Below are 23,503 nucleotides of genomic sequence, written 5' to 3' on the forward strand. Positions count from 1 at the left end.
GACCCGGAAATTATGACCTGAGCCAAAGGCAGATGCTTTAACCATTGAGCCACCCAGGTGCCTCACTATATCACACTTCTAAAAATATTTTGAAAATTGTGTTTTAATATAATTGGTTTCCTTTGAATTTGTAGGTATGTTTCTTATACATTTAAAATACTCTTAGAAGGGGTCCATACACTTCATCAGAGTGCCGAAAGGATCCATGGTTTCAAAATGTTAAGAACTCTGCTTTATGGGTATTTCCTTGGCTTTCCTTCTTCTTGAATGAGCCTAAAGAGGGTCTCTGAGGTGACCCTCAGGGCCCCTGAGGTTCTCCCAGTTTTATTAGTCTATTTTTCCAGATATTCCTCCCTCCCTTAATTTTCATGCTTCTTCAACATGTAGTGTTTTTCTTACCTAACTGACACTCTTTCTGTTTCTTTTCATCTTCCTGACTGTGACCATGGGTGTGTTTTTACACTTCTATGGGGAGTTTATCCTCTAGCGCGACGACCACTGTATTAAGGCGAGAACTGGAAATCTGCCTTAGTCCAGATTGCTCACTCTCTCCCCAATTCCATAACCCCAGCTGCCTCTGGGACACCTCCACTTGCTTTTGTCACTGATATCTGGAAGGAACATATTAAAAACTAAAATTACTCCCCACATCTGTATGTTGTCCCACTTTGTCTGGGTGACCTTTGCCGGGATGGCTCCTGGTTTTGTGGCCTTAGAATTATTTAAAAGTATAAATCAATTAATTACACCCCCCCCCCCCAAAAAAAACCCCAAAAAACAAAACAAAACCCTGGAATCTTTGTGAATGGTACAAAAATCAAAAGATACAAAAGGATGTGTCCGGAAAGGCAAGTCTTTCTCCCATCTGGTCTCCTAGGCACTCAGTTCCCCCTCCCAGAAGGAAACCACTGTTACTAGTTCTTAGAGTGATTTGTGATTCTTCTTATTTTTGCCTTTATCTCAAGTCGTTCCCTGTCTGTAAGATGAGTGCCCTTTCCTCTCCAGGCCCTTGTGACCATAGATGTTTGACTTTATGTATAAGTATTGGCATGTGTATATTTTATGCACAAACATAAAATCTCCCCCTGTGGCCTTCCGGCCTCGAGTTTTCATCGCGTCGCTTCCTGGATGAGGAACCTACAGGGGTGAGGGGCCGGGGTTGGGGGTGATGGAGAAGAGGATCTACAGGGCACTGAGGTAGGGGGCTTGGAGTGGCCGACTGGTGGGAAGCTCTGCCAGGGCTCCTATTTCCTCTATTTCTCCCGCCTCGGGCCCCCTTCCCGTCCTCTTGTCCAAATGTCTCTCGTTTCCAAGAGCCGAGACAGAGACAGAGACAGCGAGATACACAGAGACTGAGACGCCGAGGCACCAGCATCCCTCTCCCCCCTCTGTCCCGCCCCAGCGCCCTGACGGACAGCCGCCCTCAGCCAATGGCGCTCACGATGTGCCCCGGAAGGGCCAATGGGAGACAGAGGAGGGCGGAAGATTCCCCGCCCCCACTTCTAGGCTTGGTTGAGCCGTGCAGGTAGGTCCGGGGCCGGGGGAGCCGCCGTTGGCACTGGTGCCCGGGGGGGTGGGGGCACGAGTCAGTAGGGGTGATGGTGGGGAAGGGGAGGCGGCCCCAACTGCGGGAGCCCGAGGGGGCGGCCCGGCCGGGAGGCGGGGGGCCGGAGGGCCCGGGGAGCGGGCGCCGCCGAGGGCCCTGGAAGCGGCTGGGCTGGGGGAGAGGGGACGCGTGTGCGGGGCACCGGGACCCCCGCCCCGCGCCCACCCGCAGGCCTGGGCCGCGGGCTGCGGGCCGAGGGGCCGGGGGGCCCGGCTGCCCCGGGGGCGGGCCGGCGCCGGGCCCGGGGCCGGGGGCGCCTGGCAGAGCCCGGGGCGCCAGGCCGAGCCGAGGTGGGACGGACCGACGCGGGGAGGAAGGGAAGCTGCATCCCGCGGGCCGCCCCTCCTGAAGCCAGCCGGGGCAACGGCCGCAGGCGCCCCTGCCTGGAGCCCACTCCCCCGCTCGCCCCGTCCTAACAATGAGGATGGGGCCGAAGGAGTCGCCCCACTGCGGGAAGGTGGGGGGGTAGGTTTGGGACTAGGGTCCGAGGCGGGGGGAGGGGTGGGAACTCGGGCTCTCCCCTTTCTCTTCCCTCCTTGGCTTTTGCGGTGGGGATCGTGGAGGGGCTATTACATCTCCTGAGACTTGGGTCAAGAGTCAAACTCCTCCCCGTCCCCCCCCCCCCGACCCCCTCAAAAAATCCGATGAACGGTAAGGAAAGTGATGCCAAGTCTTCGAAGCAGAAGTGACAAGCGCATAGCAAGAACAAATGCACATCAGAGGTTTTTATTTTTAATTTTTCTTAAAAATAAGGGTATTATAGTCTTTGATTTTTTTTCAAAATTTATTTTACGGGGCGGGGTGTGTGTGTGTGTGTGTGTGTGTGTGCTGTTATTTTTGTCCCTACTCGGGCAAGCCTCCATTTTAAGCGAAGCAGTAACTGGTTAAGCTGGAATTTTCAATCAGGCCTAGGACTTGAACAAGGATCCTACAAGAGGTCATTTAATCGATCCTCCTTCCTCCACGCAAACTTGCCTCCCTCCCAAACTCAAAATTAAGTTGTTTGGTCTGCTTTTAAAGATCTCTAGGAAAGAAGGGTCTTTTATTTGCTTGTAGCATATCAGGCAAGACGGGATTTCTTTTTCATGTAGAATGAGCTCTGAAACTTAAATGCAATAAAATTTAGGACAATCAGAATAATCAGGTTTTAATTTGTTAAATAAAATTAAATGTGGCAAGGGTCTTTTTAGATGGTCAATTAACAAATCACTTTTTAAGAGTGTTTTTAAAGTACCCTGGATAATCATTTTTAAATGATTTTTGGGATTTTGGTTTTCTGACTCTTTGATAAGCAATTTTATATTATCTAAAATATGTGTTACATATTTAATCCACATTTTATGTAAAATATATTTCTACATGTATATGGAGATATACATTATACACATCTGCCCTTTTCTAAGGGGACTATGATCTTTATATCTCTTTAGGATGGTGATGCAAACAGTACTTTGAATTTCTGTCCCAATAGCTTGAAATATTCAGTTATTCTTGATTAGTTTTCAGTCTCATTGAAAGTCCTCTCTTTCAGATACCTTCTTGAAACAAAATTTTCCTACCTGCTCATACCTGGTGACTGAAGGATTGCTGATTCTCTTCTTGCTCATCTCTGAGTATTGTCTGAACTCTTCTGACACTATGAATGCTTTTTGGATGCCTCTCAAGGTAGGATGTATTATTTTTTTAAATTCAAGTCCTTATTTTATTTTCTTCTTTAGAATTGAGTATATCTGAATCCTTGAATTTGCAATTCTTCAACCGTCTTACCTGAGACTCCTTCCCCCTCCGAAATGATTGTGGTGTCTGCTTCCAGGACTGATTGGTTACTCCTTTCTTTGTATTGCTACTGCTGTTGATTATTGGTGTTAAAGTATTAATGAAGTTCTTGAATTAACTTCTATTATAATAATGTGTTTACTTTTTAACTTTAAACGATGACAGCTCACATAGTTGTAAAATTCTGTTGCCGTCTCAGTGGGATGGATTGGCAATCAGACATCCAGGTCCACTTTCAAGCAGGTACTTTAGAGTCATAGGTACTAGGGTGTGCCCCACTCTTGCAAATCTGTAGCTGATTCATGTGTTACAGAAGATGTGTCATTAACCATTTGTTTACTCCGAAACTTCATATAGTAGATTAGAACATTCTAAGACCTGTTGGTTTCTGTGTGCAACTCTGTCGGAGAATCCTCCTGCTGCCCCCTAGGCCTTTACAATCGAATTTACACTATTTTTCTCAACAGGTAACATTTTGTGCCAAGTTTAATCTCACAGGATAAACTTCTGGGGCAGTGTGGACAGATGATCTTTAGATGGAAAAAGCCCTCATTGATATGATGGTCCTCCAGTCTTTTGCTTCCTTCCAATCTCTTGTACAGAGGTGGCCAAAGGACTTTCCATTAGGACTAAACAGAGGGTAAAGTTTTACCAAGTGGCAAGGTTGCCTTCCTTTGGAGCTAGATACTATTGTAGTTAAGACTGTTGTGTGGTAGTCTGTTCTTTGGAATTCCAAGTTAATGCAGTGGATAAATCAGAGAATAATACATTATAGGTAACATAAATATGAATTTGTGGGGAATCTTTAGGTAAATGTAGACTGAATTCTCATCTTCATTTATGTTCCAGCTGCTATTGTTGGATAATGAGTGCTTTTACTAGTATAAAGGAAGCCAAAGTGACAGTTCCCAGCCATTCTCCTTATAGAATTGGAGGGGTTGCATGGGGAATCCAGTCAGAAGTCCTGAACCTAAAAAAAAAAAAAAAAAGAAGTCCTGAACCTGTACGAATCAAAGGACCTTGTAGAAGAGTATTTCTTTTCGGTCCCAAGTGTTTAGTGCCAGGAACTGGTGGTCCTTGTTATCTTTAGGAAGTAGGCAAAGGGATATCGATACTAGTTTTCTAGAAACCTAAGGAGATTGAGACCAGTATATTGGCTTTTATTTTATAGTCACCTTAGTTTTAACTAATGTGTTAGGCGCGTAGAGGCCTGCTTTTTAACATATATATGATGTTTAAGATTTTAACTCTAAATCTCTGAATCAGGAATGTTATAGTATAGTTGCACAGTAACCCCCAGAGTTGTATGAAAGGCTTCTGGCATGTCAGGAAAAAAGAACAGTTCCATACTATGTGAGTTACCTACTTAAGAATTTAGTTATGTGGCTGCCATAATTTTATGTTCCCCATCAATCCTTTGATCACTGGAAGACCTCTTTTGAGTCTAAACAAATTTTTTATTTGCTGGCATTTATTTAAATTCCTTTTATTACTTAAAAAAAAAACACCTTGAAACTTGTGTTGGAGACCTTTTGGGAAGAGGATAACCTTGAATTTAAAGGATGGAAAATAAAAAGGGAGAGAAAACTTTATTCTCTTTTTCATTGGGAATACCCTGAAGATGTTCCTGAGATGTATTTTCAGATTACAGCTGCTTATTTTTAAGTTAAAAAAAAAAAAAAAAAGGTTAACTAAAATGTATACTTTGGAGCCAAAATGTGCATTTTTTTTTTTTTATAGCTCTTACTCTTTGTTTCTGATTCTTATTTCAGAATGAACTCTAGTTTTGTCAGGCATTACTTCCATATTAGACCTGAGTATGTGCTTGTTTCCATGCGTATAGAAAATAGCGCCATTACGCACCCTTTTCACAAACCAAAGTACCAATGGAAAGATAAATAACAAAGGCAAAAGAACTCCAAACAAAAACTCCTCAATTTAAGGCATTGTTGTTAAATTAGAAATTCCCATGGTGCTTACTTACCCCTTTCTCTCTGTATATCAGGGATCTACGGCTTTTTCATTGCTAGCCATGACTAAGCACTATCGATAACGTTTGATGTTCTTAGGTCCAGTTGTCAGGGCTGGGCATGGGTGAGATGGAAGAGGAACAGGAAGGGGGAGGAGAAGAAATGGGCGAGTTGGAGAAAAGAGCAAAGAGAAGATGAGGTAGCAGAGAGAAGAGATAATATGGGCTTTGACATGTGGTCTGGTGCTACCAGCACTTTTTTCATGTAGCATTACAGCCTACTGGTACCTTGTATGCTAGATTGAACTATGATGGAAGTAAGTGAAAAAGTATTTTTGACAAAAGGACAGAATTAAAATATAAGTCAATATGATACGGAAAGGTTTCCAAGATACATAGTTAAGTGAAAAGAAAGCAAGATGTAGAATAGTGTGTATGGTATGTTACCCTTTATGTTTTTTTGCAGGGGGCGGGGAGCGGGAAAGGAGAAAAGACAGTTTGTATTGGCTTGGTATATATGCATTAAAAACTTTAGAGGAATAAACAAAATGGTTTTTGTAACCATTGGTTACCTGTTAAGTCTAGGAACTGGGTGGGTAGAGGACAGAGTGGGAAAGAGACTTCTCACTGTATTAAATTTTTTATACTTTGATATTTGTATCAAAATTTAAAAACTTTAATACAAAAATTTAAAAACCCTTAAAAAAACAGTACTTCAGTCTTTACATCTCTTCTCCAATGTCTGGAAGTCAAGAGAAGTAGTCAGGGCTACAACTAGAGAGAGGCGATAACCCTTGAACAGTAGCTGAAGGGATACATAGACAAAGTTACTGTCACCTGGACACACATTCTCCTGAGATCTTGAAGAATTTTGAATTTATAGATGTGTATTTCTAGTATTGAATTGGAAGGTCAGGCATTTAAAAATTTTACTTGCTCTTAAAGTTTTAGAAAAACGATTTTCATTGTTTAGTCTCTCATATTAGCAATTAGATACATTATCACGTTCTTAGTTGTGTGATCTTGGGCAATTTCTTAATCTCTCTGAGATTCAGAGTCATCCTTTGTATTGGAAAGAATATTAACATTTACTTCACAGGATTGTTGTGTATATTATAGCTGTAAGGGACATGGTATCTGGCTTAGTGAACTACTGTAGTTATTACAATAATTACTATTAATGATAGTTCCTTACATCCTGGTGGTAAGAGTGGGGGCTCTGGCTGATGTTGGGCAAATTCCTTAACCTCCTAGAGCCTTGGTGTCCTCATCTGTAAAAAGGGCATAATTATAGTACCTAGATCTCAGAGTGGACTTCGGAAGAACTAAATGAGTTTGTTGCTGCAAAACACTTGGAATAACACTTGGTATGTGCTTAGTAAACACGAGCTACTAATTCTCTTCCTGACATATTTGCTGGGGCTGCCATAACAAAGTGCCACAAATAGAGTGGCTTACGAACAGAAATGTATTGTGTCTCCATTCTGGAGGCTAGAAGTCTGAGGGCAGGGACATGCTCCCTCTGAAGGTGCTAGGGCAGGATCTGTTCAGGCCTCTCTGCTAACTTCTGATAGTTCCTTGGCTTGTGGCCACATGACTTCGGTCTTTATTTTGTAGAGTTCTCCCTGTGTGCGTGTCTTTGTGTTTAAAATTTCTACTTTTGGGCAGCCCCGGTGGCCCAGCAGTTTAGTGCCACCTTCAGCCCAGGGTGTGATCCTGGAGACGCGGGATCGAGTCCCACGTCAGGCTCCCTGCATGGAGCCTGCTTCTCCTGCCTCTCTCTCTCTCTCTCTCTCTCTCTCTCTCTGTCATGAATAAATAAATAAAATCTTTATAAAAATTTTTTCTTCTTTTTCAAAGGACAAACGATACTGGGTTCGGGCCCACCCCAGTGATCTCATTTTAACTTGATTACTTCTGTAAAGACCCTATCTCCAGTTTTGCTGTACTGCGCATTAGGAGTCCAAAATATCCTTTTGGGAACACAATTCAACCCATAACATCCAGTAGCCTTGTCAGCTTCACAGACTTATAAGCTCAACATGGGTGGCAGACCCTCAACACCTGTACATAGGAAATGAAAATTTTGGTGCAAATTGGTAATGTGATATAAAGAAATAGATTATTTCCTTAAACTTTTAATGGATTTATCTTTATTATGTATAGATTTTTTTGTAACCAGTGAAATTTTAGATTTATATAAAATCAAAACTTTACAAAGTTCGATTCTTCTTTTTTTTAAAGGTATCAGTAAAATTCTGATTTGAAAAATTAAGATCAAATTTACAGTCTGGCTCTCCATGTCTCGTCCTTGAAAAAAATGATATAACCGTGGGATTTCCTTAATGTTTACGAATTAGGCCCGGTTGTCTGTCTCTAGGAGTTTGGGACCTATGGTTACCCAGTGAGGAATTAACACCCCTTCCCTTTGTGTTTTATATGCCATCAGATGCCAAATTTGAAGAAGCTGGCAGGGTTATCCTCTAACATTTGGCATCAAACTGTCCTTTTTGGGGTAGACAGAATGGGTCACTCCAGAAATAGTAAGACCTTGAGGAAGTTCTCCTATGGCTTGCACGGATTTGGTCAGCCCTCTGCTTCCATTCCCTTCCTGTTTGCCATTAGGGTAAAGTTCAAACTTTTTAAGGTAGAATATAGACCTCTGATGATCTAGCAGCTGCTGACCTTTCGGTTTTGTTTTTAAGCCTTACCTTTCACCACTGGCCTGAATGATCCTTTCTTTGATGATTTCCTTCTCCTGAAACTTCTCATGTTAAGACTTAAACAGTTAGCATTTAGGTCAAAGTTTTTCTAAAGGTATTACATGTTTCTCTGCCTCCTTAAAGAAAGCACCCCACACAAAATTTTATCTTTTAATAATAATACAAAGTTATTAAAGATCCTCACTGTTCCTAGCAATTACTGTACTGGGCTGAAATATAATTGCCTTTAGAGACCATAAAATATACCTTATAAATGGACTAGTATGTATGTATTATATATACTTGGGTTATTTTTTTAAATTAAATTTATTTTAAGTAATCTCTGTACCCAATATGGGGTTCAAACTTATGACCCTGAGATCACAAATCACGTGCTCTTCTGACTGAGCCAGTGGGGCATCCCACTCTTGGGTTATTCTTTATATTCTTTTGTCTTTTACCATCTATTTTCATGATCTGCCTTAGTGTCAGGCAGTTAAGTGTTCTTATCCCAGCCTCCAGCAGCTCTCCCCTCCCCTCTATTTTAATGCTTTCGTTCCATAGTAGGCTAAGATACCAGCAAAATAAGCTTATATAAATTATTTGTCAAGGAAAAGTAAATGGATCTTTAGCGATAGCTGGAGAGACCTTTCTATGGATGGAATACAAGAAGAATGACAATCTTCTGGCAGTCTGATGCAAAATGATACGGTTTTGCTTGTGTGCATTTTATGGAGAGGAAGGGTGCATTGACTTCATCAGATTTTTAAGTGGTCTGGGACTGTTCTAGATAAATGCATGTTATGAAATTGCTTTGTGAGTTGTCATCAGAGATCAGTTCCTAAATTCCTTCTAGCTCCCTACCCTGAAGTGAAGGAGTTCACAGTGTTGGGTAATTGTTTGCTCTATGGGAGGAAGGGCGATTCAGCTAGGTCAGAGAGAGCGCTAACCAGGTGGAGGCAGAGCACCAGAGGTAGGGGCTGGTGTTGGGGAGAGAAGTCAGTTTGAGGGTAGGAGAGCGGTGCTAGGTTTTGTTGGCTGGTTTGCTCCACAGAACAAAGGGAGTAGCCATAGTAATTGTGGAAGCTCAGAGAATAAATTCAGGTACTTGATTTGAAGAAATTGAAAAATATTTTTTTAAGTTATCTTTTTTATTCTGAACAGTCTAGTAATTTAAGTATTTGCTAGGTTTTTTTTCTTCTTTAAAAATCATCTTGTGAAATATTTGCAACCTAGATCATGATATGGTAAGTGAGATAGCCAGATGAAAGTGAAAACAGGGATAGAGAAATCAAATAAAAAAATTCATTAATGTTCTAATTCTAAAAGCGTCTTATTATGGGGGCTTCTTTGGAAGTTAAACAGCTGCCCTGATTATAAAGGAAATTGCCCTTCCCCCAGTGACTTTGCCTCTTGGGTCAGAGAGCACACAAAGCCTGTCCGGAAAGAAGACCTCTTGGGCCAATCCCTGTGCCTCTCTTTGCCTCTTCCCATGCTAGACCCAGCCCTCTGGCCTCTTGAGCTATTTTCTTCCTCCTGTAGGGACCTCTGGCTGTCAGTTGTCTATTCCCAACCAGTTTTCAACCTCCCATTCCCTGTTAGCTCTTGTCCTTCAGCTTATAAAGATACTCAAGTCTCTTTCACTTTTTAAGAATATAGAACCCAGCTCTACAGCCATTGGTTGGTAGCTTACATGTACCCTCACAGATTCATTCCTATTGCCCCTATCTTCTGAGGCTTCCTCATAGTGTCTCATGCTATGGACCATCCCCCCTGGCTGTGGTGGTGGTGGACCCTCCTGGCCTCATGTCTTCATTTCTGAAATGCAGTGTAGAAGAGTGACAGAGAACATGTACTCTGGATCCAGAATCCTAGATTTGGATTTCAGCTCTGCCACTTAATGTGTGACCTCTGGAAAATAATTTAACGTCTCTGTGCCTCAGTTACTTTCTTTAAAAAATGGGGAACATAATAAAATAGCACCTCCCTCAGAGGACTGTTGTAAGGAAGAAATGAATTGATATATGAAAAAGTACATGGAAGGGTGCTTGGCACACAGTAAAATACAGATGATGTAAATGCAGGCTCTTTCTGTTTTCTTTGCAGTCTTTTTTTCTTTTTTCACATCACTGTGTGTCTTACCTTGGCCCTCTCTCCTCTTAACCTATGCATTTCCTGGGGGACATCTTAGAGAAGTTTATGTTTCACTCTCCATCCTTATACTGATGATTTGCACATATGTTTTTCCCAGCTCTATATGGTCTTATCATCTTTGATCCCGTATACACCACTGTCTCCTGGACATCTTCATTTGGGTGTCCCATGTTCATTTCAAAATGACCTAGTCAGCTACTTCCCCAAGTCAGCCTCTTCCCATCTTTATGTCCCTGTTAGTGGAACATTCACCCAACCAGTGACTCAAGTCAGAATTCCTTCTTATGGCACAATGGTCACCATGTTCTTGAGATCCCAATTTATAATGTTAACTTAGTCATACCTTTGTCTGCATGACTCTGTCACTTCCAATCATTCTACTTGACTGCCTTCTGTCTTCCATGTTGCTGCCAAAGTGATCCTTATAAAATGTCAATCTCATCATCTGATCATATACCTCCACCCCTTGGTTCCCCCTGGCTTACTGGGTTTTCAAGGTAGAATTCAAATGCTTTTGTGAAGCATTCAGGCCTTGGTGATCTGGCAGGAGCATCCTGCCCTCAACGGTACTGAACTGCTGGCAGTTCCTTCTGTACACCTGATTGCTCCTTTGCCCCTGGGCCTTCACACAAGCAGTTGCTTCTGTTTAAAATGAAACAGATATGAAAGCCTAGATCTTAAATAACAGTGATGATAAGAGTAACAGCAATCGTAGTTGATACGGAGAGCTTCCCATGTATGCATGCATTGTCTTTGGGTGTGTGTGCACGCACCTGGCACTTCTGTTGTACAGTAATTACAGGTTTGCTACTCTCCCCCATCTAGTCTCCATGTCCTTTGAGAGTAGAGGTTGTGTCTTGTCTTTTATCATCACTGCTTGCCATGTGATAGCACTAAGTGAATGTGTGTTGAATGAATGGGTCTAAGGACGACATTGCCCAATCTGTGAAGTACATCTTTAGGAGGGTATCAGTGGAAAAGCTGAGTTAGTTACATCCATTCACCAGTCCTGCCTTACCCTTTGGAACTATAGGACTCAACCCGTTCAGTGTGAACAACTGTGTAGCTTGGAATAAGGATTACAAGAAAGTTTTTGATTTGTTTTTGTTTTAAATTTCCACTGCATGATAAAGGGCATAGGTGTTCTTGTTTTCTTAGTTTTACTTTGAAAAAGAGGCCAATTTGCTGACAACCCAGTGTTACCTGGTAGCTAGAATGTTTTCACATTATTAGAATAAAGTATATGAATGAATATTATTGAATATTATTTAGGCTTATGATCCAACTAGGTAGTAGATTGGCAATCAACTGATTAAAAGTTTAGATTTCTTTTTTAGTGATCAGATGTCCTCTCCCTCCTTTTTCATAACTGTTCTATTGCGTGTAGACACATGCTGTTTTACCTTTTATCACTGTATATAAATTGTGTTTTTAGCAACAACCCAGAATATGGACATGCTTAAACAGTTGACTCTTGAACAATGCAGAGGGTTAGGAGTGCCAACCCTGTGCAGTCAAAAATCCACATGTAACTTTTGACTTCCTACAACTTAACTATGCATAGCCTACTGTTGACCAGAAGCCTTACTGATAACATGAACAGTCGATTAACATGTAATTTCTATGTTACGTATATTCCATATATTTTTAAAGATTATATTTATTTATTCATGAGAGACCCAGAGAGAGGGAGAGGCAGAGACATAGGCAGAGGGAGAAGCAGGCTCCACACAGGGAGCCCGATGTGGGACTAGGTCCCAGGACTCCAGGATCACGGCCTGAGCCGAAGGCAGGTGCTAAACCGCTGAGCCACCCAGGCATCCCCCATATTGTATTCTTACAATAAAGTAAGCTAGAGAAAAGAAAATGATATTAAGAAATCCTAAGGAAGAAAAAATTACTTTACAAGACTGTACTATATTTATCGATACTGTCAGTTTACACTGTCTCTTTGTAGGTGAATCATGTGTCTGTGAAAATCTACATCAATATTGTCTTTTATGACACAAAACACAGTAGATGTTATGTATATTATACTAACACTAGACATTAGAAATGAAAAGATCATGTACAGTTCGTGTTTGTATAAATTTTAATAAATTTTAATTTTTTATAATAGATTTGTGTATATTTTATTGTAGTGATAAAATAGACTAGTATCTACATACATTTTGCACATTCATGATTTACTTAATGTTTTCTTCATTTTTTGGATGTTTCTAGACTATGCGGTTCATCTGCCAGTTTTTTCCAATTGTTGCAAATCTCCAAAATTTTTTCCAGTATATTTATTGAAAATCTGTGTATAAGTGGTTTAGCGCACTTCAAACCCTTGTTCAAGGGTCAGCTGTCATTGTTGGCCTGTGGTTTATTTTTATCTAGGTTTTAATCATACAGTAATTTTTGGCCAGCAGGGGGAGCTGAAGCCACTGATACGTGACTACATAAGGTTTTTCAAACTTCATTACAGCCCCCCAAAAATAAGAAAAGCCTTACTGACAAAGAACTAATCAAAGTTCAAAAGGAAGAAATACAACTGTTAAGAGGCATATGAGAAACATTTTTATCCTGATAAGTAATCAAAGGAATGCAGATTATCACAGTATACTCTTTTAAAAAAATTTTTTTTTTTTTTTGAGTAAACTCTACCCCCAATGTGGGCTTCGAACTCATGACCCCAAGACCAAGAGTCACAAGCACTACAGACTGAGCCAGCCAGGTGCCCCATAGAGTATTTTTTTAAATCTATCAAACTGGCAATTGTACTATGCTTCAAAGGTAGTAAGTGGGTAGACTCTACAACTGCTAGTTGAAGTGTGTATTGGGCCCAGTTTTTCTGGAAGATATTTTGGCAACATATATCAAAAAACCTAACGATGTCCTTTAACTTAGTTTTTTCCATTTTTAGGAATTAATCTTTAGGGGGAGAAAAATAGAGACATATAGAGATTTGTGAGCAAAGATATTCATCAGCATTATATATACTAGTGAGACTTGAGAATAAATTTGTTTAAGGACCCCAGAATAGATTTAATATACGTAAATTTATGCACTCCTTGAGTATTCTTTACCCTACATACCTCATGATGATAACATATTCCACACATTTCTATCTGTTGTGGAAAAAAAGCCTACCTTTTCAAGTTTAAAAGCCTAATATAGTGTATCAAGGTGTGGTGAATAAATTAGTATTTTTGCCATATTGATATACTTTCTGATTTTGATCATAGTGCCCTTTGGCTTTCATGTTTCTCAGTTGAAGATGATGATTTTAAAATGTAATCTCTGAGGGACACCTGGGTTGTTCAGTGGTTGAGTGTCTGCTTTTGGCTCAGAGTGTGATCCTGGGGTCTAGGGATTGAGTCTCACAACAGGCTCCCTGCATGGAGCCTGCTTCTCCCTCTGCCTGTGTCTTTGCCTCGCTCTCTGTGTCTCTCATGAATAAATAAAATCTTTAAAAAAAAATGTAATCTCTGGTGAAACCTCCTTCAGCCTCTTAGTCATTCCATTTACATTTCTTTGGATCCTTGTCAGCATTGCTTGTTTTTTTGGATTTATGGTAACCAGTCCGAACTACATTTCAGATACAGCTAAATCATGATTGGTTAGAAGGATAGGAAAATATATTCTATTTATAGTCTTTTCCTTGTTGTTGTTAATAGAATTTCCAACCACCCCTCACCCCCACCTTTGCACAAGTTATCAGTGTCTTTAGAGGAACATTCTATAATTGTTCAAAAAAAATTTTTTTTTTTACCAGAAGCCATGAATTCTTTGGGTACAATGTAGGTTTTTTCTTTTCTTTTCTTTTTTTAAATATTATTTATTTATTTATTCATGAAAGACACCGAGAGAGAGAGAGAGAGAGAGAGAGAGAGAGAGAGAGAGAGGCAAAGACACAGAGGGAGAAGCAGGCCCCATGCAGGGAGCCCAACATGGGACTCAATCCCAGGTCTCATGTGATAGCACTAAGTGAATGTGTGTTGAAGGCTGCGCTAAACCGCTGAGCCACCCGGGCTGCCACACAACATAGGTTTTTTCCTGTAGATGCTTCACTTACTATTTATCCATGCTGTGATACCTGCCATTTTCGTGTCTGCAGTATGTTGGCTTTCTCTAGTTCACTGGGCTCTTAGAGCCTAGTTAGGTCTGATGGTTAGAAAGCTTGACCTTATGTTGAGTTGAAATATGCCCCTCTGCAATTCCCTCTTTGGGCCTCATTTTGTCTACAAAGCAACTGCCTAGACCAACTCTAGTTTCTCTTCTGCTGGACAGATCTTTTAGAAATTTAGACAACTTTCATGCATGCCAAAATATTCTTTAAGCTGAAAATGAATCCTTAGTTTTTACAAATGTTTCTCATTTGGTACACTTTTTAAAAAATCTATAATATATATATTTTAAGATTTTATTTATTCATGAGAGACACAGAGAGAGGCAGAGACACAGGCAGAGGGAGAAGCAGGCCCCATGCGGGGAGCCCGATGTGGGACTTGATCCTGGTTCTCTAGGATCAGGCCCTGGGCAGAAGGCAGACGCTCAACTGCTGAGCCACCCAGGCGACCCTCATTTAGTACACTTAAAAATCCTTTCCAACTCTCAGTTCCCTTATTTTTCCAGCTCTGTATTATTTCATTATCAGGAAGCTCATCATTCCATTGCAAAATGGGGAATTTTCTATACGTCTTAATATAATTTATTCAGGGCAGCCCTTCTTCATCTGGGGAAGTGCCTTGGCACCCACCATAATTTTCTAACTTACAACCCATCTATAGTAAATATTCTCAATTTTGTGGTCATTTAGTTTTCTTTTTCTTTTCTTTCTTTTTTTTTTAATAGCGTTTTACTTGAATCTCGTCAAGACTTTTTAAAAAACCCACATAAATTATATTCACATACTTTCTTTGGAGGATTTGGATAGACTGATATGATGTGATTTTCACTTTTAGAGGCCGTGATGTCTTTTCCTCAGGCTATTCATGCTAATATGTCTTCTGGTCCCATCTTCTGTTAGAGATTTGCCAGTTTGGCTGATTTAAAGCTCATAGCCACAGCCCTTCACTGGAGTACATAGGAGTTATATTGGTGGCATGTTTCTGTTTTTGTCCAGCAAATGTTTATTGAGTGCCTAAATATTCCAGAAGTTGAGCAAGGAGCTGGATAAATGTTGATAAGGGAAACAGATCTGGATTCCATCCTTCTGGGGCTTATAGGAGGTCACTCCTCTCATGTAACTATCAGCCAGTTAAGTTCTTCCCTGCAGTTTTATAATTTTATTTTCACTTTTAAAATGCAGAGAATACTTTAGGATTCTATGACTACCTAATATCTGATATATTAATTTGGAAGCATCTTGTTTTTTGAATGATAAATTGATTTGCTATCAGTGATTTATATGCTTAAAAGAGTAATTTAGAGATAGGTTTTTCTTCCTCATATCTTCCTCGGTAAATATTTTTTTTTTTAATTTTTATTTATTTATGATAGTCACATAGAGAGAGACAGAGACATAGGCAGAGGGAGAAGCAGGCTCCATGCACCGGGAGCCTGACGTGGGATTCGATCCTGGGTCTCCAGGATCGTGCCCTGGGCCAAAGGCAGGCGCTAAACCGCTGCGCCACCCAGGGATCCCCTTCCTCGGTAAATATTGAAGCAAATTAAAGTTATCAGCTATCAGCTGTCTTGCTTTTATCACGGTTTATACCCTATTTAAGTGACTCATCCAGTATTTATTTGGCATATATTTTTTTATATATTTAAGCCACCTCTTTGTGGCTTTGCATTTTCTTGCAAGATTTTTTTGTTGGTCTTTTGTTTTTTTTTTTTTTGTTTTAAAGATTTATCTATTGGGATCCCTGGGTGGCGCAGCGGTTTGGCGCCTGCCTTTGGCCCAGGGCGCGATCCTGGAGATCCGGGATCGAGTCCCACGTCGGGCTCCTGGTGCATGGAGCCTGCTTCTCCCTCTGCCTGTGTCTCTGCCTCTCTCCCTCTCACTGTGTGCCTATCATGAATAAATAAAAAAATTTAAAAAAAAATAAAGATTTACTTATTTTAGAGAGAGCAAGCCAGAGTGTGTGAGCTTGGGAAGTGCAGAGGGTAAGAGAGAGAAAGTCCCAAGTGGACTCTGCTGAGCATGGAGCCCCAATTGGGGCTTGATTTCATGACCCTGAGATCACTACTGTAGTGGAAACCAAGAGTTGGGCACTCAACTGACTGCGCCATCCAGGTGCCCCTCTTGCAAGATTTGAATTGTTGTTTTGCCGACATATGTCTTAGTGCTGCTCATCAGCTACAATTTACGGCCTTATTGCTTTTCCTCATTTTTGTTGTTCTATTCTGAGTAAAGTTGCTTTTCTCTTCCACCTACCCCTTCTCTCTCCAACCCCACTCCCATGCTAGTTAGCAATTTAAAATTTAAACATTAAAAAAAATTTAGGTTGAGCTCCTGACTTTCTTAATCTCTTGCATTTAGTACAGTAAAGTTCACCTCTATGTTTTGTATTACTCATTTTCTTTTTAAACAATTTAAATTTTATCTAACTAAAGTCTATATTTTTTTTCTAAAATTAGGTAACCATATACATTTTTTTGGATAAGCACATTTTTTATGAATGTGTTTAGGATAGAAGGGGGTGGGCAGAAAGGAGAGGAGGCAGGAAGGTAAAGGTATTCTAAATATTTTTATTTTTCTTTCACTCTACAGAGTGTTGGGTTAAGTATGTTTTGTATCTCTGTTAAGTGCAGATCATGTATATCAGTTTCTGATTATAATTTAGAACATTCTGTTAAATGTGTATGTTGTAGGTTCTAATTTTTTTTAAGTATTTTATTTATTTGAGAGGGAGTGAGAAAAAAAGTGAGATAAAGTATTGGGGGGAAGGGACAGAGGGAGAAGCAGACTCCCCACTGAGCAGACCAGCCCCCTCCTCCCCCTGCCATGGGGCTCAGGACTCCATCCCAGAGTCCTAGGATCATGACCTGGCCCAAGGCAAATGCTTAACCAACTGAGCCACCTAGGCACCTGGTTCTAATTATTTTTGACAAAGCATTATTGTATTTCTTAAATTTTTATCAGTTCCCTCCGAAAGAAGTTTTGTGTTGGTAAACACATAGATTATTGAACCCCACATTACTGTTATTGTTGTTTTCAGTTTCTGAATCATTGAGCATTAGAGTTGAAAAGAAATCTTGATTTAAACTAGTCAAGCTCCCTTGTTTTCTCCATGAAGAAACAGCAGTGCTGCCATTTGCCCAAAGTCACATAGCTATCAAGTGGCAGAGCTAGAACTTGAATGCCAGTTTAGCATTAATTTTATCAGTGTGATGATTACTGGGAATAGACTTATATGCTAAACACATTTATATTGGACCATTTGCAAACAAAAAAGAATTATTGATTTATGGGGGAGAAAAACAAATGATTAATCTGGTTTAGAAGTGAGTTGACTGACTGATCAGCATACTTTCCTGTTCAGAACATACTCTTCCTCTTAGATCCTGTATCTGTAGATCAGGGGATCTTCTTTATACTGTGAATAGTGCTGGGGATGACAACATCACATTTTTCGTCTTTGAACTACCTATTTATAGAAACCTTGCCAACCGTCTGTTACAAAATTCTTAGGGCAGAGTATAATATTGTTGCTTTTGTTTAAACTTTTAAAATAGTAAGACATTTCAATCCTGTCTCATTGAAGATAACCTTTCCAGTAATAGGATTTTGTGTTCCTTAAACTCTTCCCTCACTGATGTTCTGGTTTATATCTTTCTATAGATGACTATTGTATTGTCAGTATTGCTGACATGTTGGGTCTTCCTCATTTCAATCTCACATGGAGTAATTTAGAGTAAGTTTGAGTTTGATGGGAACCTCATTTTTCTTATGTATATTGCTGGTATATTCGCAAGTGTAACATGAAGGCAAATTAGTGCTCTGAGGTAATCTCTTAAAGGGAAATAAAAGAATTATGGCCTGCTGTTTTGTGACATTTTTGCAAGTGGTTCACCTTTTTTTTTTTTTTTTTTTAGGAAAGTGAAATTGTTTTGAAATTGTTACTTTGGCTCCATCCATTTTTTCCTTTTTACAGCGTTATTGAAATACATTTCACATATAAAATGTACCCATTTAAAATGTAGGGTTTTTTTTTTAGTGTATTGACATAGTTGTGCATCTGTCATCAAAATCTAATTTTAGAACATTTTTCAACACCCCAAAAAGAAACCCTGTATCTGTTACCAGTCACTCCCTATTCCTTTTTGTCCCCCAGCCCCTGAGAATCGCTAATCTACTTTCCGTGTCTGTAATTTACCTATGCTGGACATTCATATAAATAAAGTCATGTAATATGTGCTCTTTTGGGATTGGCTTCTTTTACTTAGCATGTTTTTTTTTTTTTTAATAAATTTAGTTTTTATTGGTGTTCAATTTGCCAACATATAGAATAATACCCAGTGCTCATCCCATCAAGTGCCCCCCTCAGTGCTCATCACCCAGTCACCCTCACCCCCTGCCCACCTCCTCCTTCCACCACCCCTAGTTTGTTTCCCAGAGTTAGGAGCCTCTCATGTTTTGTCTCCCTTTGTGATATTTCCCATTCATTTTTTCTCCTTTCCCCTTTATTCCCTTTCACTATTTTTTATATTCCCCAAATGAAGGAGCCCATATAATGTTTGTCCTTCTCCGATTGACTTATTTCACTCAGCATAATACCCTCCAGTTCCATCCACTTTGAAGCAAATGGTGGGTATTTGTCATTTCTAATGGCTGAGTAATATTCCATTGTATACATATACCACATCTTCTTTATCCATTCATCTTTTGATGGACACCAAGGCTCCTTCCACAGTTTGGCTATTGTGGACACTGCTGCTAGAAACATTGGGGTGCAGGTGTCCCGGCGTTTCACTGCATCTGTATCTTTGGGGTAAATCCCCAGCAGTGCAATTGCTGGGTCCTAGGGCAGATCTATTTTTAACTCTTTGAGGAAGAACCTCCACACAGTTTTCCAGAGTGGCTGCACCAGTTCACATTCCCACCAACAGTGCAAGAGGGTTCCCCTTTCTCCACATCCTCTCCAATATTTGTGGTTTCCTGCCTTGTTAATTTTCCCCATTCTTACTGGTGTGAGGTGGTATCTCATTGTGGTTTTGATTTGTATTTCCCTGATGGCAAGTGATGCGGAGCATTTTCTCTTGTGCTTGTTGGCCATGTCTATGTCTTCCTCTGTGAGATTTCTGTTCATGTCTTTTGCCCATTTCATGATTGGATTGTTGGTTTTTTTTGCTGTTGAGTTTAATGAGTTCTTTATAGATCTTGGATACTAGCCCTTTATCTGATATGTCATTTGCAAATATCTTCTCCCGTTCTGTAGGTTGTCTTTTGGTTTTGTTGACTGTTTCTTTTGCTGTGCAAAAGCTTCTTATCTTGATGAAGTCCCAGTAGTTCATTTTTACTTAGCATGTTTTCAAGGTTCGTCTGTGTTGTAGCATAGATCAGTACTTCTTTCTTTTTTATTGTCCAATAATATTCCATTGTATGAATATGCCCCATTTTGCTTATCTGTTAATAAGTTAGTGGACCTTTGGGTTGTTACTGTCTTTAGGTTATTATGAATAATGCTTCTATAAACATTCTTGTCTAAGTTTTTGTTTGGATACCTCTTTTCAATTCTTTTGACTATATACCTAGGAGTAGAATTGCTAGGTTTTATGGTATCTTCTGTTTAACTTTTTGAAGAATCACTAAACTGTTTTCCAAGTTAGGTACACCCTTTACATTCACACCCATAATGTATGAAGGTTCAGTTTTTCTACATCCTTGTCAACACTTTTAACTGTCTATCATTTTGATTATAGTCATGCTAGGAGATGGGAAGTGGTATCTCATTGTGGGTTTGAATTAATTTTCCTGATAACTGATGATAATGAGATATTTTCATGTTATTACCTATTTGTATATCTTTGGGTAAAACCTATTTCTGTCAAAACTCTTGCCCATTTTTTTGGGGATCCCTGGGTGGCGCAGCGGTTTGGCGCCTGCCTTTGGCCCAGGGCGCGATCCTGGAGACCCGGGATCGAATCCCACGTCGGGCTCCCGGTGCATGGAGCCTGCTTCTCCCTCTGCCTGTGTCTCTGCCTCTCTCTCTCTCTCTCTGTGACTATCATAAAAAAAAAAAAAAAAAAAAAAAAAAAAACTCTTGCCCATTTTATAAACTGGATTTTTTTTTTTTTTTTTTTTTTTTTTACGATTTTATTTATTTATTCATGAGAGACACAGAGAGAGGCAGAGATACAGGCAGGGGGAGAATCAGGCTCCCCATGAGGAGCCTGTTGCGGGACTGGATCCTGGAACTCCAGTATCATGCCCTGAGCTGAAGGCAAACACTCAACTGCTGAGGCACCGAGGTATCCCAAACTGGATTATCTTTATTGTCAAGTTATAAGAGTTCTTTATATATTCTGGAAAGAAGTCCTTTGTCACATATGATTTTCAAATATTTTCTCCCATTCTGTAATTTATATTTTCACTTTCTTGATAGGGTCCTTTATTTTTTAAAAATATTTTATTTATTCATTTATTTTTAGAGCACGTGAGCAAGTGAGCATGAGTGAATGGAGGGGAGAGGAAGAGAGAGGATCTCAAGAGGGCTTTGCACTTAGCAAGAGCATGACCTTATAGAGCTTGATCTCACAACCTTGAGATTATGACCTGATCTAAAATCAAGAGATGGACTGTAACCAGCTGAGCCACTCAGGTGCCTTTTGATATGGGGTACTTTAATGCACAAAATTTATAATTCTCATGAAGTCCAAAGTACATATTTTTTCTTGTCACTTGTACTTTGGTGCCTTATCTAAAAAGCATCGCCTAACCCAATATAATGAACATTTAACTCTTGTTTTCCTCTAGGAATTTTATGATTTTTTAGCTTTTCAGTTATGCTCCATTTTGAGTTAATTTTTGTGTAAGGTGTGAGATAGGGTTCCAGCTTCATTCTACTGCATGCAACTATCCAGTTGTCCTTGCATTGTGTACTAGAAAGAGTATTCCTTTACCCCCTCTTGAATTATTATGGCGCCCTTGTCAAAAACCAACTGACTATAAATGTAAGGTCTTATTTTTGGACTCTCACTTACATATTTCATTGATCTATATGTCTGTCCTTATGCTGGTATCACCTGTCTTGATTTCTAGGTCTTTGAGTTAGGTTTTGAAATCAGTAAGTGTGAATCCTCCAATGTCATTCTTCCTTTTCAAGATTGTTTTGGGTATTCTGGGATTGAATTGAATCTCTAGGTCAATTGCCATCTTAACAATGTTAGATCTTCTAATCCATGAATAGGGGATGTCTTTGCACTTAGGATTTAACTTCTTTTGACAATTTTTATAGTTTTCAGAATATAAATTTTATACTTTTGTTAAATTTATTTCTAAGTATCTTATTCTTTTTGATGCTATTGTAGATGGGATTGTTTTAAATTTCATTTTCAGATTTTTCATTGTTAGTGTATTGACATATAATTGATGTTTGTATAGTGATCTTGTATCCTATAATATTGATGGACTTGTTTTTTTAGTTCTAATAGTTTACTTGTGGGTTCTGTAAGGATTTTTTATATACAGCATTATATTATGTACAAATAGATGAGTGTTAATTTTCTTTTGCAAACTGAAAGCTTTTTATTTCTTTTTCTTACCTAATTGCCCTGGCTAGCATCTGCAGTATAATGTTGAATAGAAGTGGTGAGAGCAGACATCCTTGTTTTGTTCTTGATCTTAGAAAGTATTCAGTCTTTCTCCATTAACTATGATGTTAGCTGTGTTTTTTTCATAGATACCTTTTGTCAGGTTGAGGAAGTTTTCTTTAATTCCTGGTTTCTTGTATGTTTTTGTCATGCAAGGGTATATTGGATTTTGTCAAATGTCTGCATCAACTGAATGATCATGTGGCTTTATTAGTATAATGTATTATGTTAATTGACTTTCAGGTATTAAACCAACCTTGAATTCCTAAGATTAGCCAAACTTAGCAAAGGTGTACTGTCCTATTTATATGTTGTTGGATTCATTTCTTAGTTTTTTGTTGAGGATTTTTACATCTATATCCATTAGGGATATTGGTCTGTAGTGTTTTGTTTTGTCTTTAAATATCTTTGGTTTAGATATCAGGGTAGTAACAGCTTTATCATATGAGTTGAGATGTGTTCTTGACTTCATCTTGAAATAATTGTGGTTTAACTTTGGACGTTCATTTAGCAGCAGTAAATTCTAATTGCTGAATGAAGATAATATAACTAACATTGAAAAATGAAGTGCTGTTGAATTCCTGGCAGTCAGAAGAGTCCTAAAAGCTTCCCTCCAATGTAACAGCAAATATTTAAGAATGAAAAGGGGGATGCAGAATTAAATACAATTGGATTAGGTCACAAATTTTCTTTTTCTTTAGACCTCTGCCCAGTACTTTAGATCTTCGCCTCTTACCTGGTTCCCTTAACCTTGGTTTTATTTTGGGGTAATTGCTTTGTTACCTCATTCTGGTTATGCCATAAATAATACCTAATTTCAGCATTATTGGGGGTGGTTTAGGCAAGCTTCACACAAGGGACCAGAAGAGACTGCAATTAGAAGCCTAAAGCACTCAAATATTGCTAATTGTTCTTAAAGCTTCTTAGCTTTGAATTTTTAACCATGCAAAATGTTAATGAATAGAAGGGACTTTTCTTGGCTACCACATAACTTTTAAGGGTGACTCAGTATTTTCTTCCAGAGGTACTACAGTGATAGCATCTACTAGGACCTCAATAAATGTTTATGAATGAGTGGAAATGAATGTTAGGACTTTAAGGGGATATCCAGTTTTACTGAAAGTCAAAGAAAGTCATTCAAGGCAGGAATAATACTGGTATTACTGTTGTATTATAAAAATTTAATGACTTAGCCTAAATATTACTAGCAAGATCACATTTTGATACTCTCGGTATAGATAAAATAGGAAATGTGAATTTTGCCCCCTACCCCACATAGATGGTTTTTTCTTCTTTATTTCATAAAAGTTATAGTTTCATTTAGTAGTTTAAAAAGCATTTTTCAAAATTTCTGTTCTGCTAGTTGAAGTTAGCTTACTTGAGACAAGTTTTGTTAGATAGATTTGTCTAAATTTGATTGTGGGAATTAATTTGGAATATGGGAATATCTTATTCTTTTTGTCTAATTCAGAAATGAGAAAAGGTTGTTGTTAAGGAAATGATATTATTTCTTGGTAAATGAGTGACAGAGATAAGATGGGGACTTTAGCA

At 39.3% G+C, this 23,503-nt stretch overlaps 1 protein-coding gene and 1 long non-coding RNA gene across 6 annotated transcripts in view; one reads left to right on the forward strand and one right to left on the reverse strand.

Moving 5' to 3' along the window:
• Positions 1-1,461: 1,461 nt before the first annotated feature.
• Positions 1,462-23,503, forward strand: part of KANSL1 (KAT8 regulatory NSL complex subunit 1) — a 185,785-nt gene continuing 163,743 nt past the window's right edge. For 2 of the 5 annotated variants that reach the window (XM_077853998.1, XM_077853999.1), the window contains exons 1-2: positions 1,462-1,525; positions 3,138-3,271. The gene's annotated coding sequence lies outside the window, so the exon portion shown is untranslated. Of the gene's footprint in view, positions 1,526-1,935; positions 2,072-2,216; positions 2,329-3,137; positions 3,272-23,503 lie in introns of those variants that run through there. The other 3 variants (XM_077853993.1, XM_077853996.1, XM_077853995.1) reach the window with 3 other exon arrangements.
• Positions 2,728-23,503, reverse strand: part of LOC144286890 (uncharacterized) — a 28,314-nt gene continuing 7,538 nt past the window's right edge. The window contains exon 2 of the long non-coding RNA XR_013354848.1: positions 2,728-4,352. This is a non-coding gene — a long non-coding RNA (uncharacterized LOC144286890). The remainder of the gene's footprint in view (positions 4,353-23,503) is intronic.

This window comes from Canis aureus, chromosome 16 (assembly GCF_053574225.1).
Source record: "Canis aureus isolate CA01 chromosome 16, VMU_Caureus_v.1.0, whole genome shotgun sequence".
NCBI classification, from domain to species: domain Eukaryota; kingdom Metazoa; phylum Chordata; class Mammalia; order Carnivora; family Canidae; genus Canis; species Canis aureus.